General features: G+C 41.7%; 1 long non-coding RNA gene across 1 annotated transcript; it reads right to left on the reverse strand.

Annotated features, from left to right (window-relative positions):
* Nucleotides 1–1,929: 1,929 nt before the first annotated feature.
* Nucleotides 1,930–23,988, reverse strand: LOC144223461 (uncharacterized). The gene is made up of 4 exons (XR_013332694.1): nt 23,880–23,988; nt 14,158–14,311; nt 2,545–2,710; nt 1,930–2,228 (listed from the first exon to the last, which is right to left on the reverse strand). It is a non-coding gene; the product is annotated as an uncharacterized LOC144223461 (long non-coding RNA).
* Nucleotides 23,989–24,067: the final 79 nt, after the last annotated feature.

Consider the following 24,067-nt stretch of genomic DNA (forward strand, 5'->3'; position numbering starts at 1 on the left):
ATTTCAGATTCACCTGAGATTTCCTCCTGAGTATTTCTAGAGAGGGGTTCAAGAAACGTGGAATTTCTGTCAAATATGACGACACTCTGAAAACTACTCCTCCAAACACACGTGTGTGTGCATTGCCCCCACAACACACACACACACACACACACACACACACGCACATTTTTTTTTTGTAATATTCAGCAAAACCCCTTGCATCGAGCAAGAACTCAATACATGACTGTAGAACAGAATGGAATAAAATAGAAAGTAGTAGAGCAGAATAATACAGAATAAAAAGTCATAAGTTCAAATGGAAACAGCATAGACTAGAATGTCTACTAATTAAATAGAACAGCACAGACTGTACTGGAAGAAAACTGATGCCCGACACCTGACTGTTAGGATATATTATCATTTCTTTATACTTGCAAAATTCAAAAGGAGGGCTTGTCTGAATAGCTGGTCCCTGAGAGCCATAGGAGCTCACGCTCTGTTACATCTACAGTAGATGTAAACAGGGCCCCTCAACAGCAGAGGAGTCCCCTCTCCCCAGCAGACCCTCAGTTAAGCGCATCCAACACCAGGAATCTCCTTGTATTTCCAGGTAGGAGAGGGGTTGGGAATCCTAAATTGCACATAGTTCCCTTTTAACTTCTGCCTTCCTTGAGGTGGAAAGCTCCCATGTCCAGAGTCCTTGCTAATGCTGGATACGAGATACACCCAGAACAAAATTTTGAGCTAAAACCACATAAATAGTTTTGGCTTTGGGTGGTCTGTCTACAGTCTTCAGAAAGCCTACACTGAAAGGCCTGGATATTGCTGAGAGGTTATGCCAATGTGTCTGGCTCTTAGCTGCCTAATATCTTGAGAGAAGGCACAAGCACTTCCAAAGAGCTTGTTCTAACAGCTGCCCTGGGTCAGCTCTGGACCAGGCCTGTTACCCAAAGAGGGGCTCCATCCAGCATCACCAGGGTATCCTTGGGGATCATGTCCTTAAACGGAAGGCTGTGAGCCTGGATATCAAGAAGGAAGACTGAGCCCAAGAAGGCTGATCTATTTAAAGGTGCTGGTGGGAATGGGAAGTCTCTGGTGAATTAAGAGAGTCAGAGAGTCTCCATGACAAGGCCACAGACACCTCACTCACCCCCTCATAGAGATACGTATGATCTGTGTCTCTGCAGAAGCTTGACTAGTACCCCACTGCCTTGCCCTCTCCTCTGTTAACGGGTGATGTATTAACATTCCCCCTGTTGATTCATATATATGTGTGTGTATGCACATTTTTAAAAAGTTTGTATAAACATGGGAAAAGTTCTGGAAAGATACATAGCAGATACAGTGGTTTCCTCCTCCTCCCTGCCCCAACCCCTCAGGGAGCAGCAGGGGAGGGTGTTCAGTTCGGTGGAGACATTTGTTTTGTTTTGCTTCTTATAATAATCACTGAAATACGCTAAGTGCTTGCTAAATGCTCAGAGACATGCTAGTGTGCTACCTATACAATGCCGATTAATATGCATAAGAGCCCCATAAATGATGCTTGCTCTATTTTACAGGAGCTTGAACTAAGGCCCCGGGAAGGTAAATAATGACCCCAAAATCGTAAGACTTGAATGCTACAGAACCACAGTTCAATCCCAGGTCTGTCTGATCCAAAACTGTGTTCTGTCCAGGCTGTACTGTCTCCACAAAGAGATGATTGTAACATAAATAATATACGTACCATATACATACACACACACACACACACATATAAAATAAAACCTACATATACATATGTACAGAGAAAATGTTTTTCAATGTACCTATATTACTCTTACATTTTTTTAAAGAATAGATACCCCAAAACAATACAAATGAATAAGATCTGGGAAAGGAAAAAAGAGAAATAAATTCAGTGAGGAGTAATCTTTTCACTTTCACTGCTTTATTTCGTATTTCCCCAAAAGCAGAGCCTGAGACAAGGACTTGGGTACATGTCGTTTGTTTGGGGGTGATCCAGGGAAACAGAAAAGGCCGAGACAAGGAAATACATTGGGGTCACGGCTGCAGGCAGCATGGTTTGATTTGCCCAGGATCTCCGAGGAGCAAATAAAGTGCCTCTCAGAACAGCCCACCCAAAGGAAGAGAAGCTGGGCCATCTGCCACTGGCTTCTTCTGATCCCCTTCACCGAGGCTTGTTCCCAGGGGTGGAGAGAGAGCCTGAGGTGGGATTCCGCCACTTGAGGTGCCTCTTACTGAAGCTGAAATACAGGGAGGCAGGGGGATGTGACAGAGGATGTCACAGGACTCTGTCACACGCACCATGTGAAGATTACCTCCATGGGGGACCTTTTTTGTTTTGCTGAGATCACTGCTGTTCCTCAAGGGGCTTTGTTCTATGGAAAACTCCTGGAAGGAGCACAGAGGATTCCTCTGAGCCAGACCCGACCAGGACTCTGCTGGCCAACAGCTCTGAGTGGACTAGGCGGGGAGGGAGGGGGCACCCAGCCCACAGACAGACATGCAGAAGCAAGGGACCCTCTGGCTTCTTCACAGAGAGGCCTTCCCGACACTCACGATGAGGCGAAGCTCAGAGAAGGAAACAACCAGCAGGCTGAGTTCCGTGTCAAATTGCCTCTGAACTTCCACCGGCCCCTCCTCACGGCCTCCTTGGGGAAGAATCCGGCCAGAGCTTCCCAGGTTCTGACGCGGTGCAGGCAGGAGACGAGGTGAGGAAGCGAATCTGAGATGAAGAACTCCAGTTTACAAGAAGAATGCCAACTGTCAATAATCAAAATAATTCTTCTCTGCATAATCAATGCCACATCGGTGCAGCTGCTGAGCAGGAAACAATAAACTCCAGGCAAAAATGAAAGTGTCTCTTTTTCTCACACTACCTTACAAGGAAAACCCACACGGGAGCAAGGGGTTGTGGAGCTGTTCCTAAAGCGTGCAATCAACATTTCCTTGAAACTACAGCTGGCATCTCGCATCCAGCAAACGTCTCTCTTTCCACATTATTATTTACTTATACCTTGTGGAGAAGCTGTAGCGCTCAACTGCCAGGCCATGTGCTCAACAAATGGCAGTCCTGCCCAATGGTGCACTTCGCGCTTGAATGTCAACATTATGAGTTCACATGCATGTCAGTGTCGTGTGTGATCTGCATTACGTGACACTTGGCCACTACTACCAAGCGGTGAGGCAGGAGCCTCGACCTTGCTATGCATTTCACGGCATGGCATCAATTGTTTTGCAAAAAGGGACAATCTCAGGTTTCTTGAATTGAACATCGGGGAATCCAGAGTCACCAGGGTGTAAAGTGTTGGCTCTGGAGTCCGACAGATTGGGTTGGAATTACACTCTGCCATTTACTATCATGTGACCTTGAGACCCTCACTCCACCTCTCAAGGCCTCAATGCACTCACCTGTAGAATGGGAATAAGAATAGTCCCTCATGTGTCTATGCTGGGAATTAAGTAAAATAATGTTATGACCTGCTGTACATATAGTAAGTGCATGGTCAACGTTAGCTGTTATAACTGCTCTGGAGGTGAGCAAGATTTCATCCTTCTACCCTGAATCTCCTTCCATAAAATAGTAATGGCCTACCCTAGTTTTGTCCTGGAAGGATTTCTAATACCTAGGATATTTTTTAATGTTTATTTATTTATTTTAAGAAAGAAAGAAAGAAAGAAAGAAAGAAAGAAAGAAAGAATGAAAGAAAGAAAGAAAGAAAGAAAGAATGAAAGAAAGAAAGAAAGAAAGAAAGAAAAAAAGAAAGAAAGAAAGAGAGGAAGGAAGGAAGGAAGGAAGGAAAAGAAAGAAAGGAAGGAAGGAAGGAAGGAAGGAAGGAAGGAAGGAAGAAAGAAAGAAAGAAAGAAAGAAAGAAAGAAAGAAAGAAAGAAAGAAAGAAAGAGAGGGACAGTGGGGCAGGCAGAGACAGAGAGAAAGAGAGAGAGAGAATCCCAAGCAGGCTCTGGCTGTCAGCACAGAGCTCAGTGAAGGGCTCAATCTTACGAACTGTGAGTTCATGACCTGAGCTGAAATTAAAAGTCAGATGCTTAACTGACTGAGCCACTCAGGCGCTCCTAATTCCTAGGATTTCTGATTTCTCATTTCTCCCCAATTACTCACTGGATTCACTGGGTATTCATGTACCGCCAAGACAGTGTTAAAAGCTGGGTCCTTCAAGGCTTATGGACAGAGACCCAAGATGTGAAGAGTGCCTTGTGGAAATGAACACACATCTCCCAGGTCAGAGTGAGCTTGCACTGGCTGGTTTATCCGTTCTTTTCTGAACACATTCTCTCCATCTCCCTGACATATGACGCAGAGGATGTCAGCGTTGCATGGAACAGGGCTGAAATTTGGAGATGATGGAGAGAGATTCCCCAGGGAAGAGTTTCTCTTGATCTCTATCAGCCTGGATCACTTTTACCCTCCATCTCCCCAAAACAGGCCAGAGCAATGCTTATAAATTGTGAAGTGCTCCCCTTCTTCAAAAATGCATCACTGGCATCCCACTGCCCTCAGATGAAGCCTGATCTCATAAATATGGACTAGCTCCCTGGTGTGCAGTCCTCTGTGAAGACACACAGTGCTCAGAGAAGCAGAATCGGGCAAGAGTGAAAACCAATGTGAGCCCACACAATGATCTGAGAATCTCATCCCTGGTAAAAAAAAAAAAAAAAAAAAAAAAAAAAAATAACCCCACACATCCCTGAGAGGAGCAGACCACTCAGAAAGTGAAAAAGAAAAAGAAGCCACATCACATCAAAATCATGACCCCTCTGTCTCCGCCATGAGCCGCAGCAGCATCATAGGGAACTGGGAAAAGCACTTGCTCTAACATCTTGCACATCGAGAGGACAGAGAGTGCTCTAACGTCTCCCAGGCTATTTAAGATCCCAGGCTCAGAGGCTGGTCAGTCCTCACATGGATCCCAGCTCTATGACCTTAGGCAAGTTCATCTATCTCCACAAGCCTCAGCTTCTCATCTGTACAACAGAGACACAAATAGCACCTACCTCACAGGGTTTGCTGAGAATTTAAGAAGACAACAGAAAAAATAGTACTTGGCTCAGATCATCCATAAAGATTAATTAGTACTGTCATTTACTAATGATCATTCGTAAATTTGTTATCATATTCTAAAAAATGATAAAAAACTGTGCTATGTGCCTAGAACTAAGCACAAAGTCTCAAGCCATGGAATGAGGAATCAGGTGAGAGACGGAAGAAGGGTAACCAAGTTCATGGACTGATGTTTAAATGCTTTCTTCTTAGACAAGAGCCTCGGCCTCAGTCACAGCTTATTTGTTCTTATCGTAGGCGTTATTCTAACAGGCTTAATTATCCAGCTTCCAGTTCCAGAACAAATTAGAGGCAGCTGCACTGATGGGAGCAGAGTCCCGCTGCGAGCCCGTACACCGTCCTACGACATGGAGGGTGCCCCACCCCCACCCCCACCCCCTACCTCTCATGGGTCTACACCTCCACTGCCTGCAACACTCCTGATATGATTCTGATTCTCGTTGTCCCCTTAGCTCTCTCCCTTACATGCATCCCTTCCTTTCTATCCCCTTAAGTCAAAATTGAATGCAATGGCGCATGTGTGGCTGGGACAAAAACTGCTGGAGTGCAGGGTTTACGAGGACGTCACAAATGCAAACAACTTTCAGAGACGGTGAGGGAAGGTAAATGAATGACGAAAGCAAGAATATGGTAAGAAAGGTGTCTCTTTTGTGAGCAAATGAAGAGAAAATGCCCAAAGGCATCCACCCCACCCCACCTCACCCCCCCAACCATCACAAGAACAGCCAATGGCCCGGCCCTGGTGATGTGTAAGCCGACTAGGACGTGGCATCTGGGCCCAATAAGACCCAAGGAAAGAAGGGACATTTCAAGTTGCGGGAGAAGTGACATCCCTCCTTTCAGACACAAACGAGGAAGCCAGAGCCACCGTCTTGCCCCTAGGTGCCATCTTAACAACCGCGAGAGGAGTGACCCATATGGAGAAAGACGGAAAGAGCCAACATTGCTGATGAGGAAGTGAACTGGCCCCTGGAGCACGGCCTACCTCCTGACTCATGGAAGAGAACAAATGTTCCTACTGTGTACGGGGGCGTGAGTCGGGGTTTCTCAACTAGCCCCTCTTCGTGTCCTGGAAAACACAGAATTAATGTTTTAACTTTCAAGCACTGTGATGACCCAGTAAGACTGGGAGCCCCTTGGCTGGGAGCAAATACAGAACTCTTGAACACGTGAAAAGTGAGAGGTGCTCTAAGCAGAAAACAAGAAAGACTTAGTACAAAAAATATATATAAACCATCTGATTCGTATACATTTACACTGTTTACATTCTTGAGAAAACACTACCTTGGGTATGTCAGGCTAAATGTCTTCATTTGTAAAGCTGGTTTTATGTGTTTCTTTATACCTTGTCTTTAAATGCGGCGACCAGAAAACTGGAAGTCACGTCTGTTGTCATGCTGCATCTCCAGTGGCCGGCACTGATCTTGCCGTACGTCTCCCAGTCAGCCTAAGGATATTAGGCCGTACAAAACTATCTACTCCTATTTCACTTACTGTCAGCAAAAATATCTGAACTCTTCCTACCCTTCCTTGTGCTACATCATTTTTCTCCCTTCTTTTCTCCGTACAGTTCTCTTCTCAGCTAAGTGAGAAGCTTACATAGTTAGAGCTTATCGTCAGTGCATAGAATTAGGCCAGTGGTTCACCAGAGGGTGTGCTGGAAATCCGTGGGGCTAGTGACGGTCATCACATGATGGGGAGGGGTTATTTTTTTTTTAATATTTTATTTATTTCTAGGAGAGAGAGAGAGAAACAGCGTGAGCAGGGGAGGGTCAGAGAGAGAGGGAGTCACAGACTGAAACAGGCTCCAGGCTCTGAGCTGGCAGTCAGCACAGAACCCGACGCGGGGCTCGAACCCACGAACCGCGAGATCATGACCTAAGCGAAAGTCGGACGCTTAACCGACTAAGCCACCCAGGCGCCCCAAGGGGAGGGGTTATTTAACGGGCAGGGGTTTGCCTGTCTCCTACAGGAGAAGACAGCTGTCCCCCATCCCATTCCTATAGATGAAAAATGTGTTTGTACGTAACTGGCCAGAAGCAAATTCCATCTGAGTTATAAATACCGGAAGGGGAGTGCATGGGGTTCATTTAAATGAACTTTCCTGGAAAGCGACTACAGAGGTATACTTTCTTTGGTTCAGAACTTTAGAGGTTATTCACCTTTTTAGAAAAATGCATCATTTGTAACAATGCCACTACTGGTTGGTTAAGTCACTAGCAGGGCCCGACTGCACTGGTCCACATCAGGCTGTACATCTTACTGTAGAAAGGCAATTCTAGCGTATGTATCAATGTACTTATTTCACTCTTATTTCAAAATGCCCCATATATTTAAAAGAAAAATCAATACTATTCGGTTGAAGATCCACTTACTTCTCTGAAATCCAAACTAAGTCATTATATCAGAGGCAAGCATCTAAGTACCGTCAATTCTGACAGAAGGCAACATATGCATTCCTAAAAAGTCAGCTCACTCCACAAAATCGCACAACCAAAACCACAGGGCCTAAGGGGAGGGTGGAACACCGAGTGACTCTGAAAGTGACATAGAAAAGGAACCTAATAACAGCGGTTGCGTGTTAAACGGTTTCACACATGGTAAACAGTTAAAGAAACACACAAGCACTACAAGAATATGGCACCTGAGCTTGAAGACTTGAGGTTTGCCTGTATCAGTATGGGCAACAGGAGGGCTGCTGTGGGGTGGAGGAAGCAGGGCCACCTGAATCCAAGAGGAAGGTGTCCACCAGCTCTAGATGGGTGCACCAGACCACACAGGTGGACCGAGGCAGCCGGGAGATGTTTGCACTGTGTGCGTTTGTAAGCTTTGTGTTTTCTAGAAGCCTATTTAGAGATCTTTTTCCTGATCTCTCCGCCAGCATGGAAATGTATATGCTGTCTATCTGTTTGTGTGCTGTGCACATCTATGTTTTATGCATGAACGGAATGATATTTTTTGTTCCCCAAGAATGAACGTTTGTCCCCTTGGGGACAGTACTGCTCTCTTGAGATGCATGCGGTCGAGGTATACAGAGAAGGCGGTGGGAGCAGAGAGAAGAGGGTGACTCACCGCCTGGGACAGCCAGGGAGGGCAGAAGAGGAAATGACATTTGAACCAGGTTTTGTAGGATGAGTAAGACTTGCCATCTGGGAAAAGGGAGGGAAGTGGTTCTAGAAGGAACGGCTTCCAGGCATGTTTGCTAAATGTTTGCATAGCAGGGTGTGCTCTGAGAGCTACACATCCACAAAAAGAGTGGGGAATTTGAAAATATGAATTTTAGTACAATTTGAGATACAAACTGACTCTTAAGAGATATCAAACCCTAGAAACCTTTTGGGGGCAGGAGTGCGTAAGGAGCAGAAACTGGGAAGAACGCTGAGTTATTAAAGGTAGGTATTAGGTTCCTTTAATTTCAGCCTATGTCTCAGATGGAAAGACTCCTGAGTAATAAATAATAGAGCACACTTTGGGCATAGTTCATTCACCATACTCCCAGACACATTTCGAATACCATTCAAAGTGAGTCGTGAAAGCTCTGATTAATATACAACACAGAACTCTCTCTATATACTCTCAAGGGTAAAAAAAATACTGCTGAAAAGCCAGTTCTTTTAAAAGCTGAGCATCTAACACCACCTTGTGAATGATAATAAATGTCAGCCAAAGCCAGAAGGTGGACTGGCCCTCTGTCTGGGTCTGCAAGTTTCATGTGCACAGAAATACGGACCTGCTCTTTGGCCCAACAGAGCAGGAAGGTCTTCCAGTGACACAGACATTTCCTAGGAGACTCCTGGTGTTTCCCAACTCGATCAAAAATAGCAACTCCAACTCCCATGGGTTGTTTTCCTTTTCTTTTTTTCCCCTCCATATTCCCCATTCGAGCTCCCCTAGGAATGTGCCTCTATTTGCTACTAAAACGATATCGTGGTCACTCTTCCTAAGGCCAGAGAACTTTTAAGATGTTTCCATAACGTCAAGTCCCTCCCTGGCCTCATGAAGCCTGCCATCCATCAAAGACAGGCAGACAGGCACCAAGCACAAAACTACACAACTAATTTCGAATGTGATCGCGACAAGGGAGGATTAAGTGGGACTAGACTCACATAACAAATGAAACTTAGAGCCATAACTTCATGTGCAAATCGGGACGCTTCACGCTGACGTGTGGGCACCGTGACAAAGCCAAGTTCTATGACCACGTCTGCCCTCTCTAACTACTGTAATGAGATCTCTAACCATCTGAATGAGTACTGTCCAGTAGTAGATCATGGACCCAAAGAGAATAATGCAGGGACATTACAGCATTGTTTGTAGAAGAAATAGTAATAATCTAAGTACTCATCAAAAGGAGAGGTACGTGCATGGAGTACTTCTATGCAATATTCAAAAGAATGGAGGAGGGCTACATATACTAATATGAAACTACATCCAAAAAATATTGTTGGATTAAAAAAAAAATGAAATGTAGAATGACACGCAGAGTGTGCTTCCCATCGTGTGAAATTTAAGGAGAGACACAGAGGCTTGAGTAAGCTTTCACATACACAGACCGTCTCCAGAATACATAAAACATGATGATGGTGGCCGCCTGCGGAGGGGAACCAGGTGTACAGGTCAGGGTCGTAAAGAGACATATCAGTCACTACATTTACTTTACTATTATTGGAAATTAGCCACATCTAGTTAGAGAAAAATGATCTCAAACAGTATAGATGGAGAAAGGTAGTGTTAACCAGCAATAGAAACTATTCATTTTATAATCTGCCCTCTATCCCATGTGTTAGCTTAACAGAATTCTCTAAATGTTCAGAAATAAGGTAAGAGGAATTATCTGCATAGAGACCAAGACTCACATGCGACTGCGGGGAATCAGGGAAGTGAAGAAAGGGGGCAAAGCTTCACATGAGCAACAGACAAAGATACATGGGCTACTGATCACAAAAGCCAACAGATGCACCTGGGCCTGGAAATATGATTTTAGGTGATAAATAGACACTGCTGGATAAAACTGATTCACATAATGAGAAAATTATTCCCTTTTCCAATATTTTTCTATTGCTCAGATATAATCAAAGAGGAAGTCTCAGTTTGGTACAAGTATGTCTTTATGACCGCTGGACACTTTCCTGGAGCTAAAATTTGATAACGTGTTTTGATTTGACTGTGTTTCCTTCCACTCCTGTCCTTCTGAGAGAACAGAACTCTGCTTTCCCACTTTTGGCGCTGAAACAAAGCTTCCTTCTAAAATAGGCATGTTTCATCTCGATGTTTTAAAATGAGCCATTTTAAAGGAAGATATTAAGTAACACAAGAGGCACAGGGAGATGGCAAAAATCGTGACTGTGACTGCTTGAGTGGCTTAGGGTTCGCAATCTCTTGAGAGAGATTCTTCTGGGTCTACATCACGGAACCCAGCTGTTGTATGCTCCTAAGTGTTGTGGGGTTTTATTTTCATCCCACCAAACAAACACTGAATAAAAATGAGGGAGATTGTTCAGTGAGCTAGAGTTTCGTCCTCAACGCCGACAACATTTTGCTAGAATATCCTTAGTTGCCTAGAGCCGATTCCTTGGATGACTAAAAAGACTGCGTACCAGGGGCGCCTGGGGGGCTCAGTCGGTTAAGCGTCCGACTTTAGCTCAGTCATGATCTCACAGTTTGTGGGTTTGAGCCCCGTGTTGGGCTCTGTGCTGACAGCTCAGAGCCTGGAACCTGCTTCAGATTCGGTGTCTCCCTCTCTCTCTGACCCTCCCCTGCTCACGTTGTCTCTCTGTCTCTCTCTCTCTCAGAAATAAATAAAATTTTAAAAAATTTAAAAATTAAAAAAAATAATAAAATAAAAAGACTGCGAACCAAAAAACACAGGCACAAACTCTGACGGCCTAATTAAAAGTGTGATTCTTGCCCCGGTGTGGAATACTAGCCCTTTTGTTAGTGGCCCAAGAGAGAAGCAACACCTCCACTGAAATCACATTTTCCTCCTCGCTCCCTCTCCAGTGCCACCAGTTTTTCATTAGCTAATCCCAATTAGAACACTTTTTTACTAAAGCCATAAATCTCTGCCGTTCCCAATAAGCATAAATTATATGGTAAATAACTGTATGCTGTGTCTATCCAGAAAAATAAAACCTTTTTTCCTTTTTTTTTTTTTCTCTGGCATTTCATGAGACTCTGAGCTGCTAAGTCAACATGCATGCGTTTTGATTTAGGATTTCGTTCCCTGCCCCCCCCCACCCCCATCACTCATCTAAAAGGCAACGCTTCTTTTAGAATGAAAACTACCACCAATGCACTTCTCTAAAATTCATCATAATAAAAGTATGCTTTTTCTTCCTATTTCTGAGTGATTCCAGGTAGGGGGAAAAGCTTGATTGCTGTGTTAAATCTACCTCTGCCACTTCCTGGCTAAATGGCCCAGGACGCTCATGCTGGCTCAAACCCAGGTCTGTGTCATCAACAGAGGAGACAGACCTCCTAGAATTTTGTCCCAAAATAAATGAAGAAACTAAATAAACAATGTTTAGCATAGTGCCTGGCACAGAGAATGTGCTCATTACTATCTGTTGTTCATACTATACAAACAAAAGTGGTGATTTTTTTCGTTGTTGTTCCTTCCGTGGTCAGCAATTGCTTAACCCAACATTCTCTACGTTAAACTAATTAAAAGAAACATACCTTATCCGTGATTGATTTTCAAACTCATTTATTACTCGTTTCTCTATGGTTTAATTTAATTAAATTGAGCAGCATATCAAATATTGATTTTAATAAAATCTTGATTAAGACTCAAGCAATTATCAAACACAATTTTCATACCATTCCTGCATTTCAATGGAACCAACCAGAAAACCAATTTGCTTTTAAAATAAAGAAGTGATTTTATACACATACACATACACACACACACACCCCCCTCAGGACATTTTCAGAAATACAGAAAAAAGTGACCACCCAATCTTTTCATTAGCAAAATAAGCATCACTCTCCAACTAGGGTTCTGAAAAGCTTAATCCAGTTTGTCACCTCATCTCCAATCAGAAGTGGAAGGGAAAAAAAAACCTAGAATCAATTCCTCTGATATACATTAACTTAGCAACTACTATGTACAAGCCACTGTCCTGTACTGTCCAACACGAGCAGAGGTAGACAAGAGCTACAGCCAGTTTTAATATGTGTGGAAAAATCCATCCACACATGCAAGTCTTTAATTTTACTGACTAATGACCAGAGAAGTACATGTATTTCAAGTCTCAAAATGGCTCTGCTGTATGATTTATGTGTATAGACTATTGTTAAGAGAATACAATGTAAATGTGATGGTATAAATTACCAATAGTATCATATTAGCAATTAACCATAAGTATAAGACATTGAATAAGTTAAATATTTGGTTTGATAGTTAAGTGCTAAAAAAAAAAAAAAAAGTCTGGCCAATAGCTATCACAGCAGCACCACCTAGAGGATTCTTTAAAGTAACACAGGGTCATTCCGCCAACTTGCCATTCTTCCTGTTTAGGCGAAAAGAAAGGCAGCTATAGAGTTCACCATCTGATGTCACTTTAAAGCATTTTAATTCTGTCCACATCATTTAGTATCTTCTTAAATCTTGAAAGGTTTATGGAATAGCTAAATGAGATGGAAAGTTCTCGAAATCACATGACAATTAGAACGAGGATCCCAGCTGTCCTCCTGGGGAGGTGGAACTGGGCCCTGGGACACTGTGACCTGAGCCATGGCTCCCTCCTCCTCCCAAAACATACACACACACGCACGCGCACGCACACGCGCACGCACACACACACACACACACACACCCCTCCTTATTCTATCTTGATCCCAGACATACCCGCGCCAAAGACTGGACATTTGGTAACATTTCAAAACCATAATATTCCTGAAGTACTGTCCAGTGTGCATTTAGAGGAGTTGAGGGAAAAAAATAAGCTTTCTGCTATTAAAACTGTTTACACCACCACATCCACTTGCTAATTCCCTTCCATTGGCCTGAGGTGAATCAATGTCCTGGGGATGGGTTGAAAGAGAAATAACAAAACATCTCACTTTGTTTTATATAGTTCTCATTCTCCTATTGGTTTCTGTAGCTTTTCTGAACCAGGGAGCTGCTTTGGAGTCATGTTAAAAGGATTACAGGTGAGATAATAAAATACATCTGCTACTTACAGGAACTAGCCCTCCCCTTAGGCTATTTGGTTTCAGAATTTCAGGCATTCGTGCAGAGCCTCAGCTGAGTGCAGCTTCACGGGGATTACAAACACGCACATTCAGTGTGCCCGGGCCAGTGGGGCGCCTGAGGGGCACTCACCTTCATTTCCATGGGGGGGCACTGTCTACTGTCCACCTCATGAGAGGGGACGAAGTCACAGTTTGCCTGGAAAATCTGTAGAAATCTGAGTTCACCTGAACTCTGAAGTCAGGGTTCCCAAATGGGCACCCTAGTTAAGGGTCAGAGATGGGCAGCGGGTCATTCATGGTGATTCTCTACACTTCAGGTAAGTGCATTTGGGCCCAACTGACCAAAGGAATACGAGGTTTTGCCTAGAGAAACCTTTTCCATTCTGTATGCTCAAGCCATCACTGAAAGTCATGGCAAGCTGCAATAATTTTAATTCTTTCAAATGTCTTCATGTTCTTGCACAGGCTTTTCTCTCTATCCTACGTCCACACCTATTCACCTCACAAGTTTCCGGTCTCCTTTGTGACTTAGCTTAGACACCACTAACTCCAGGAACCCTTCCAGGACTCCCTTACATTGGGTCAAGATGACCTCCTCTGTGCCTCATTTGCAGCCCATCCATCTCCCATGAGAATGCTTGATGTAATTACTTGTTTGCTAACCATGTTCCTCATTAGGCTGTGGGTGCCATGAAAGCTGGGGATATTTCTATCTGATTCACAGCTGTATTCCCACATCCCTATAGTTCTGGCTCAAAGCCTCCATCAAGGAATGATTGCCCTGTATAAGTACGATTTCTGCTGGGGAGGACTCTGGTAATCTGCACACAGCCTGCATTTCTTTGCCTTCCAAAAACACGTGCCTCAATACCCACCATTTTTGCTTCCTCACTTACCTTGGTCTCTTAATCCCTACAGCCATCAGAAGAAAGGCACAAGGTAAGCTGCCTCTTGCCGTCGAGGATTACGGCAATTCTGCTTGGCACCTCTCCACCATCTCCAGAACTTGCTCTAGGATCCACAGACCACCCATCTCTATTCCTGAGACAGCTGCAAGAGAAGTAGTCAACCAAAATATTTATAGCAAGGATCTTTCTGGGACGTCTGGTGAGCTATAATGAAGCAGGAGCCAATTGGGAGGGAGATAAGACCCCCCCCTCCTCTTTCCAAGCAGGTAACAAAGTCTCGTTCTCTATTGTATGCAGTTGACATAATAGCACAGAAGGAAAACAAGGAAGTTCAACCTTGTCTCTGGTTCGGCTACTTACTGTGCCCATGGAAAGACTGTGATATTGTAGAGCTGGAAGAGCATAGGGCCATCTAGGCAACCTGAAGAATGCCCCCAGTAGGCACCCAACTACAGAGTCAGAAGCAGCCTGGGAAGTTCCAGGCTGTTATGAAATAGGATTTACCACTCTAGATCCTTTCCTGTCATCTGACTGCTTTGCCTCAGAGACTGTATCTGCAAAATGAAAGTAAACCTGCCAGACTCAAGGGGTCATTGTGGGGGCAACTGAGACTGGGCATATCAAAGTGCTTGTTAAATTATGCCCACCCAACAAAAAATGAGAGATTATTAATATTAATAGATGGACCACAGACGGCCCCATCATCCCATAGCCATTATCCTCCATTTTTAAAGGTCTGCAGAGAATATTTCACTTCTAACATCCTGACTTAGGTTTAACTGGAAAATAAAACTTCTAGCCAAATTAGTCTAACATATACGAAATGATAATCAGTAGATCCTGAGAGCAAGAACCACGGAGAGATCATTTAGGGCATAATAAAGGGGATATGGCATATATAGTTGGGCTATTTTGTTTACTTCCATAGTTATAATTGTGTAGACAGGATCATACACGCTGTGTACTATAAGGAAACATTTATTCAGCCAGTTCTCTTACACAAATCTCAAAGTCTTTGGTCATTCAAAAAAAAAAAGTTTTTTAAATTACCTGAAACTAGCAAAACACAGAATGAGAATTTCCTAAAACTAACAAAAGATATCAAGCCACGGTTTCAAGAGGCAAAATGAAACCCTAGGGGAATAAATACAAACAAAGCCACACACACACACACACACACACACACACACGTGCCANCACAAAATGAAACTTCAGTGTATTAGTGATTGTTTCTCCACATCCTTCCTGACATTTGGTGTTATCGCTATTTTTTATTTTAGCCATTCTGATGGCCAATGATGTTGAACAGCTTTTTATGTTCTAAGTTGTCATCAGTATATCCTCTTCAATGAAATGTCTTTTGCCCATTTTCTAACTGGATCATCTATTTTTTTTTTAATGTTGAGTTTTGAGAGTTCCTTAATTACTTTAGATACTAATCCTTTATCAGATACATGATGTGCAAATATTTGCTCTTAGTCTGTAGCTTGTCTTTCATTCTCTTAACAGTATCCTCTCATAGTTATTGACTTTAATTAAATCTATCAGTTTTTCCTTTCATATATTGCACTTTCGGTGTTAAGTCTATAAGCTCTTTGCCTAACTCTGCAGCATAAAGATTTTCTCATTTTTTTTTTCTTAAACTATAAAAGTTTTACCTTTACAAGTAAGTCTGTGATCCATTGTGAGTTAATCTGTATATAAGTCAAGGCTTTTGGTTTGGTTTGGTTTGGTTGCTTATTTTATTTACAGATACTGAATTTCTCCAGCACTGTTTATTGAAAAATCTATATTTCCTCCACTGAATGCTTTTGCACCTTTCTAAAAAAACTGGTTGGGTATATTTGTGTGGGACTAGTTCAGAGTTCTCTACCTGTTGCGTTGACCCATATGTTTATCCCTCCACCAACACCACACAGTCTTGACTACTGTAACTATGTAATGGGTCTTCAAACTGGGTACCATGATGCATCCAACTTTATTCTTCTTTTTCAAAATATTTTTACCCGTTATATTTCCTTTGTTTTTCAATATAAATATTAGAATAATCTTTTCTATGTCTACAAAACATCTTGCTGGGATTTGGGCAGAAAGGGTCTGTATGTTAATTTGGAAAGAATTGGTACTCTCCCCCATTTATTTTGATCTTCTTCCTTTTCTTTAATCAGAAGTTGGTAGTTTTCAGCATATAAGTCTTATTCATGTTTTGTTATATTTATGCAGGGGAATTTCATTTCTACTTGTTTGTAAGTTCCTTGGCATCTTCTACCTAGTCAATCACGTTGTCTCCAAACAGGGACAGTTTTATTTCTTCATTTCCATCTGTTTGCCAATTATTTCCTTGCCTTGCCTTACTGAACTGGCTAAAAGTTCCAGCCCTGTATTAAACAAGAGTATGAAAGAAGACTTGCTCCCAATTTTAGGAGGAAAGGATTCAATCCTTCAACATTAAGTATGTCATCTGTAGCTTTTTTTCTGGATGGCCTTTATAAAGTTATAGATATTCCCTTTTATTCCTAGTGTGCTGTTTTTAAAAATCATGAGTATTAAATTTTCTCAAATTCTTTTTCTACCTCAACTGATAGAATCACTTTTTTTTTTTCTTCTTTAGCTTGTTACAGCAGATTACACTGACTGAGTTTTGAATGGTGAACATGCTTTGCATCTCTGGGATAAGCTCCAGTTGGTAATGGTGTATAATTTTTTTATACATTGCTAATATTATTAGCTACTATTTTGTGGAAAATAATGGTCCATAGTTTTCTTTACTTCTTTCCCTTTATTAATTTTTGTATACTGTCATTGTCTGGTCTCAGTATCAGTGTAATGCTAACGTCATAAAATGAATTAGCAAGTTTTCCCCCTTCCATTTTCTGAAAGAGATTGTGTATATATCATGTTAAGTATTTTTCAAACATTTCACTGGACTGTCTAGTGAATCTTCAGTGAATCTCCAGTGATTTCTTTTAGGGAATTTTCAAATTATGAATTCAATGTCTTTAATAGTATAGGGCTACTCAAATTAACTATTTCATACTGAGTAAATTTTGTGGGAGGCGGTTTTAAGGAATTGGTCCACTCCATCTACCTCCTCAACTGTATGTATGTGGAGCTGTTTACAGCATTCCCTATCTTTTTTATATCTGCAGAGTATGTAGTGGAATTCCATGTTTCATTCCTGCTAATACTAATTTATATTTTCTCCCATTTTTATCTTTGACCATCTTGCTAGAGATTTGTCAACTTTATTGATCTTTTCAAAAAACCGACTCTTTGTTTACCTATTGTTTTAAATTTTATCGATTTCTGATCTTTATGATTTATACTCTTCTGCTTACTTTGATTTTTCTCTTTTCTAAGCCCTTCATGTAAGAGCTCACATTATTAATTTAAGATGTTTTATCTTTCCTAATGTAAGCATGTAGTGCTATAAACTTTGCTCTCAACATTGCTTTAGTTGTACCCCACATTCTGATATGCTGTATTTTCATTTTCATTTAATTCATTGCTCATTTGTTTGTTTCCCATTAAGATCTCCTCTGTGACTCATGGATTATTTAGAAAGTGTTGTTTATTTTCCAAATGTTTGGATATGTTCCTATTATCTTTCTGTTACTGATGTCTAGCCTGCCTGTGGTTGGAGAATATACTCTGTAGGATTTCAGTTCTTTTAAATTTGTTTAGGTGTGTCTTATGGTCCAGGATGTGGTTTATCTTAGTACATGTTTTGTAGGCACTTGAAAAGAATATGGATTCTCCTGATGTTCGTTGTTCTATAAATGTCAACTAGATTCTATTGGTTGATGATGTTGACTTTTCTATCCCTGGTGATTTTCTGTCTGATTCTTCTATCAATTGTTGAGAAAGAGGTGTTAAAATCTTCAACTAACACTGAGGTAATGCCCACTTCTCCTTTCAATTCTGTCACTTTTTGCTTTACAGTTTGCAGCTCTGTTGTTTGGTGCATATATTTTTAGATTTGCTATATCTTCTTAGTGAAATGACCATTTTATCATTATATAATGGTCCTCTCTGTACCTGATGAATTTCTTTGGTCTGAAGTCCATTTATCTGATATTAATGTAACCACTCATGCTTTCTTTGGATTAATGTTTGCATGATGTATCTTTTTCTATCCTTTTATTTTCTATATGCCTATTATATTTAAAGTCAGTTACCTGTAGACAGCATATGGTTGTCATGTTTTTTTTATATATACAGTCTAATTATCTGTACCTTTTTTTGGTATATTTTGACTGTTTATATTTAAAGTAATTATTCATATGCTAGAGTGGATATGGAAGTCCAGGGTCCCCAAACAGACTTCAGTGAAACTGTTGCAGGGGGTGGGGAGGTGCCTAATTACTTAACACTGAGCAGGATAAAAGAACTGATTCCTTATTCAGCCCTCTTTGACATCATCCTGGTAGAGGATGGGGGGGCAGTTATAGCAAGGTGAGAGTGGAAGTCTATACTCTCCACCTGGCCTTTCTAGTCTGTGTGTGTGTATGTGTGTGTGTGTGTTTGGTGTTTAGCTGGGGTAGAATGTTTATTTTCTGCAAGTTTCTGTCTTATTGACTGGCATTTTCCTGGTCCTCTGGCTAAAGAATAGGCTTTTGTTGGGGCTTTTTAAAATTTCCATGTTTGGGGGCACCTGGGTGGCTCAGTCGGTTAAGCGTCCAACTTTGGTTCAGGTCATGATCTCACAGTTCATGGGTTCGAGCCCCGTGTCGGGCTCTGTGCTGACAGCTAGCTCAGAGCCTGGAGCCTGTTTCAGATTCTATGCCTCCCTCTCTCTCTGACCCTCCCTTGCTCATGCTGTCTCTCTCAGAAATAAATAAAAAAACATTAAAATAAAATAAAATAAAATTTCCATGTTTGTCAGATTCGGGGGTTACCAGCTTCTTCAGCTCCAAGTCTAGAAAAGATGAGGCAACCCAGGTAACATGATCATGTCATTCCTTGGGTCCCAAGGTCACTAGACAATGTGACTGATCTTTCCATCTTTCAGAGTCTTCTTGTGTTTGTATATTTCTAGGGGTTTTAGTTATATTTAGTAGGAGGAACAGGGAGTTTGGAACATCTACTCCAAATTTCCAGAAACAAAAATCAATGATCATTTTTTAAAATTAACTATAACAATCATTTAATGTAATAATTGATATGTCAGGATTTAACGCTACATATATACTACTTGCTTTCTGATTGCTCTACTTGTTTTCCATTTTACAGTTTGCCTTTTTCCCTTTTAGATTATTTGAACAATTTTTAGTACTTTATTTTGACATATCTGTATCCTTTTTTACTGGTTGCTCTAGGGGTTATATCCCTCATTTTTCAGTCTACTTAGAATCCACACTTAAATACTTCAAGTGGAATATAGGATCCTTACTCTTAAGACAGATTCCCTTCACCCTCCCCCACTTTCTGTGGTAGTTATTTTACATATTATATTTATATACTTTGCAAACTCTGAATAATGTTATAATTTTATTTTTGTTTTCAACTATCAGTCATTTGAAAACTAAAGAGAGAAGGAACAGACTATTATAGAGATTAGCAAATTTTTTCAGTAAAGGGCCAGATAAATATTTTAGGCTTTTCAGGCCAGGTACTGTGGAAGTAATTACTGGAATTGGCCATGTGGACACTTCTGAAATGTAGACAGTGTTATATTTCTTCACCTGGTTGAGGATTACACAAGAGTTCACTTTGTAGTAACTCAGCAACCTAACTCTTGTTTCATGCATTTAACTTTTTTGTGTGATACCTACCAATGAAAGCAATTTTTGAAACTAAATAGATGTGAGAGCTTGAAAAATATCAGATTGCGGGGCGCCTGGGTGGCTCAGTCGGTTAAGCGTCCGACTTCGACTCAGGTTGTGATCTCATGGTTCGTGGGTTCGAGCCCCGCGTCGGGCTCTGTGCTGACAGCTCAGAGCCTGAAGCCTGCTTCATATTCTGTGTCTCCCTCTCTCTCTGACCCTCCCCTGCTCACATCGTCTTTCTCTCTTTCTCAGAAATAAATAAAACATTTAGAAAATAATTTTTTAAAAAAAGAAAAATATCAGATGGGAGACTCTGGGAATGGATTATCAGAAAAAAGACGGGGTACATAAAGCACATGGGATTTATTGCTCCCTCCAGCACTTCTATCCTTGAACAAAATTAATAGATGAGGAAATATTTACAGTTTGCCCTCAGCCCTGAGAGACTGAGAATTTCTACTAAGTGTAATTCACTGAAGTGGGAACTGTCTGCTGGAGCCAGAAGTTAAAAAATGAGGCTTGTTGGGGCATCCGGCTGACTCAGTTGGTAGATCATGTGACACTTAATCTTGGAGTCGTGAGTTCAAGCCCCACTTGTGTGTAGAGATTACTTTAAATAAATAAATAAATAAATAAATAAATAAATAAATAAAATGGGACTTGTGGAAAAATGAGATTAGAGGTCAATGAACTACATGAGAAGAATATTCTAAGTGAACGACAGGAGAAAAAGAATAAGAGAAGGAAGAGAAAGATGTCTTTTGGTGAGAAAGTCAACAATATGAATTCTGGATATTTTTTCTAGGAAGGGCATGAAGGAAAAAGATGTTGAAGAAAGGAGGTTAAAGAAGAGAGAGGAAAGAAACAGGGGAGGGAAGTAGGGAGGAAGAGTCTAGGGGAAGAGATGAGATAGAGGGAGAGAGGAGAGAAAAGGAATGGAAAAAAGCAAGGATGGACTAAAGAAAGGAAAAGACACAAGAAAGAAATGTGGCAAAAAGGATACATATTGGGCATCTGAGAGAGCCCAGGCATTTACTCATATGATTTAAATCTCATATCAACTCTGTAAGGTAGGTATTCTCTCTCCTCTTTTATAAATGAGGAAATGAAAGCTCTGAGAATTTATTTTACTCAAGGAAACACACCTCGGAACGTCCACCCTGGCTGCATGCAACTCCAGATTCTGGACTCAGGAAAACCCTTTCATTCCAACAGGGAGAATTCCTTTACGGTGAGAATTCTTATGTATATAAATGCTTATGTGACACTTGAGTCAGGCAAAGAATTACCCTAGAGGTAATTCTTGTCCTAATAAGTAGAAAATAGTTGATCTTCTGAAACCCTAAGCCTATAATTCTGTAACTCTATGGCATCGGGTCATATTATGTGAAATACTTATTGAGATCATTGACATCTTCTAATGTTGCCTTACTACTGAAGGTCATTTTCAAAGAATCTAATGAAAGAATCTAACATTTCACTCTCTGGAGTGAAAAAAGTACTAGAAGTTCTATTTAAGTTGACAAAGAATGCCTTATCTTATGAGAAAACGGGCACAAAGTATATTCCATCATCCAGTTTATATATAGTATTTGCCAACTTAGCATGAATGACAAAGATAGATGTATGGGGTGCTACAGAAAATTCCAAGAGAAAACTCAAGATTATCAAATTACCCAGATTTCTTCATGCTAAGCAGAGAGTACTAGCAACCTACCAGTGAGAAAGACCTCAGACAAAAAACTCATCTCACTTTGACAAAATTCTGTGAAGAACAGTGGACTTTGTATGTACCACAAACTTGGGGGTCACTTCAGAGTACTTGAGAAAAAGGAATATACATTAATTCTTTTGCTTAAGTTCAAACTTATTTAACGCTTACTGTAGGTTAAAAGGAGGGGCAAGGGGGTGAGAGAAGAAGAGAAGGGGATAANAAGGCATAAAAATTAAACCAAGCTACCTCCAAGGAATAATTAGAGGTGAAAATCAATAAGGAGAAAATGGCTCATATTCTCCTCATTGATTTCCTGTGCACAGTGAGTCAAACTTGACTGTTGGTGAGAAGTCAGTTTGGCTACTTCTTATTACTTTTTCGGCAGTTGGGTACTCCTGTCAGTGTCTTTCATGCTGGAGTCTTTCTTGGCTCTAATCACAGCTGTCAGCTATTGAACGAGTTTGACACCCTGACTCTAGAAGCGAGGGATTCACACTCCATGCATATGCAGTTGGTTCCTTCATTAAAGCTGACTGACATAACAGATATGGGGTGCTGCCGCTGATTTTTATAAGCAAAACAAATGGCTACAGAATCAAGGATGGGTCTCCTTGATCAGAAACACCCAGAGAGACCAAGAATTAGTCTTTACAGAGCGCAGCCAGTATTACTGTAAATACCTATACTTTTCTTACTTACAAGGGTAGGTATGGGCAGTCAGTCAAGACCCGGGTCTGCGCACACGCACACCTGACTCCTCCCCTACAATCTCAGCTGTCCATTCCAAATAATCTCGGTTGGAGTTGCAGGTGTGTGGTAAAAGGAGGATCATTTAGCTATGGTGATCTGGATTTTTGAGAGGCATTAAGTTTCTCAGGAGAAAGAGTAGAGAATGACAGTGACCAGAAAACTCCTCCCCCACCACCAAGAAAAGGAAGTACAGCTAGAGCTTCTCAGAGTACTTCTGTACATAATGCCATGAAATGACACACTCTGAGTTGAAATGGACCAATTAGCCCCAAATCACCAACTTCAAAATTGTTTCAGAGCATCCCTGACAAGGGCCCATTCAGATTCTAGTTGACATTCTTAGGAGGGAGCGTGCAGTGTTTGGCTGGAGACTGCTTTCGGGAAATGCAAGCACAAACCGCATCGGCAGTACAGAGAGTCGTTAAAGCATGGACCTGGGGGGGATGAATTCCCAACCTACACCTTGTATCTAGTAATGAGTGTCTGCCCTCCTCAAATCCCAGGACTTTATGCCTCCAGCCACCACACTGTTGTGCTGCCCATCACAAAACAGTCTCTGCCTCCCAGGCGCAAAGACATTATCAATGCCCTTCAAAAGTAAGTGACTTCTGACCATCCCTAATTGATCTTTAACTGGTTTCTTCCGTCAGTTCCTTAAATACCTAGCGAAATGCCCTTCTGTGGCAATGTGTAAGGCCTCCGGCACTACCACCTGCACTTTTTCAGCGACTCAGAACTTCTGACAGATAATGACCAAAAAAGAAAGATCCTAATGAATTCAACAAATACAGCGGTGAGTATAAACTCTTCAACTGAATGAAGAGCGCTAAGGGGATGCGACCACTTGATGAGTGTAAGATGTAGCTTACCCTACTGTTTTGGGGGTAAGGAGTAAGGAGTTATAAATCAACAACATTTATATAACGTATATATAATATACAAATATATGTATTTATAAATATATAATGTATATCTGTATATATAAATATAGAATATATATGTGTATATAAAATATATTATGTTTATATATAATGTATATATGTACGTATACATATAATGTATATACGCATGTTTTATTAAACATATTTAATATGTACATATGTAATATATATAACTGTACTATTCGATGCCGCAACATGTTTTTCTCTACGGAAAAAAACTATCGGTGGGGGCCGGGGACCACACGTATCCGCCTGCACAGGACACTGCGAAAGCAAGGACACTGGGCCTCGCGAAGCAGCTGAGTCCATCACCAAATCGCTAAAGCGGCCCAAGCCCGGAGTGAGACGGACCCATCCCCGGCTTATGTGCTCCAGGGCACGTATCACACTTGGATAGGGTTGCTTCGTGGGCCGCATTCGGTCTGTACCCCCAGCGAGAACCAGCTAGAATGAACTCCGGCCCAGAGCGCCTGGCACGTGGCAGGTGGTCAATAAAACGCTTGTAACTGAGGAAGTGGCTGTTACATTAAGGCGTACCTCAAGGAAGGAATGAATGAATGGACGAACGAATGACCAGGCCTATGCCCGCTGAGCTTCCTCGGGCCCACGGCCCCGCGGGACTAGGTGCACCCAGGTGAGCGCCCGGGGCCAGCAGCCCCAACCTCCGCCTACGGCGGCCGGGAGGCGTCAAGGCTGCTTTAGGGCGGAAGACCGACGCCGCGCGG

The sequence above is a fragment of the Crocuta crocuta genome, unplaced genomic scaffold (genome assembly GCF_008692635.1).
Source record: "Crocuta crocuta isolate KB4526 unplaced genomic scaffold, BGI_CrCroc_1.0 scaffold61, whole genome shotgun sequence".
Lineage (NCBI taxonomy): Eukaryota > Metazoa > Chordata > Mammalia > Carnivora > Hyaenidae > Crocuta > Crocuta crocuta.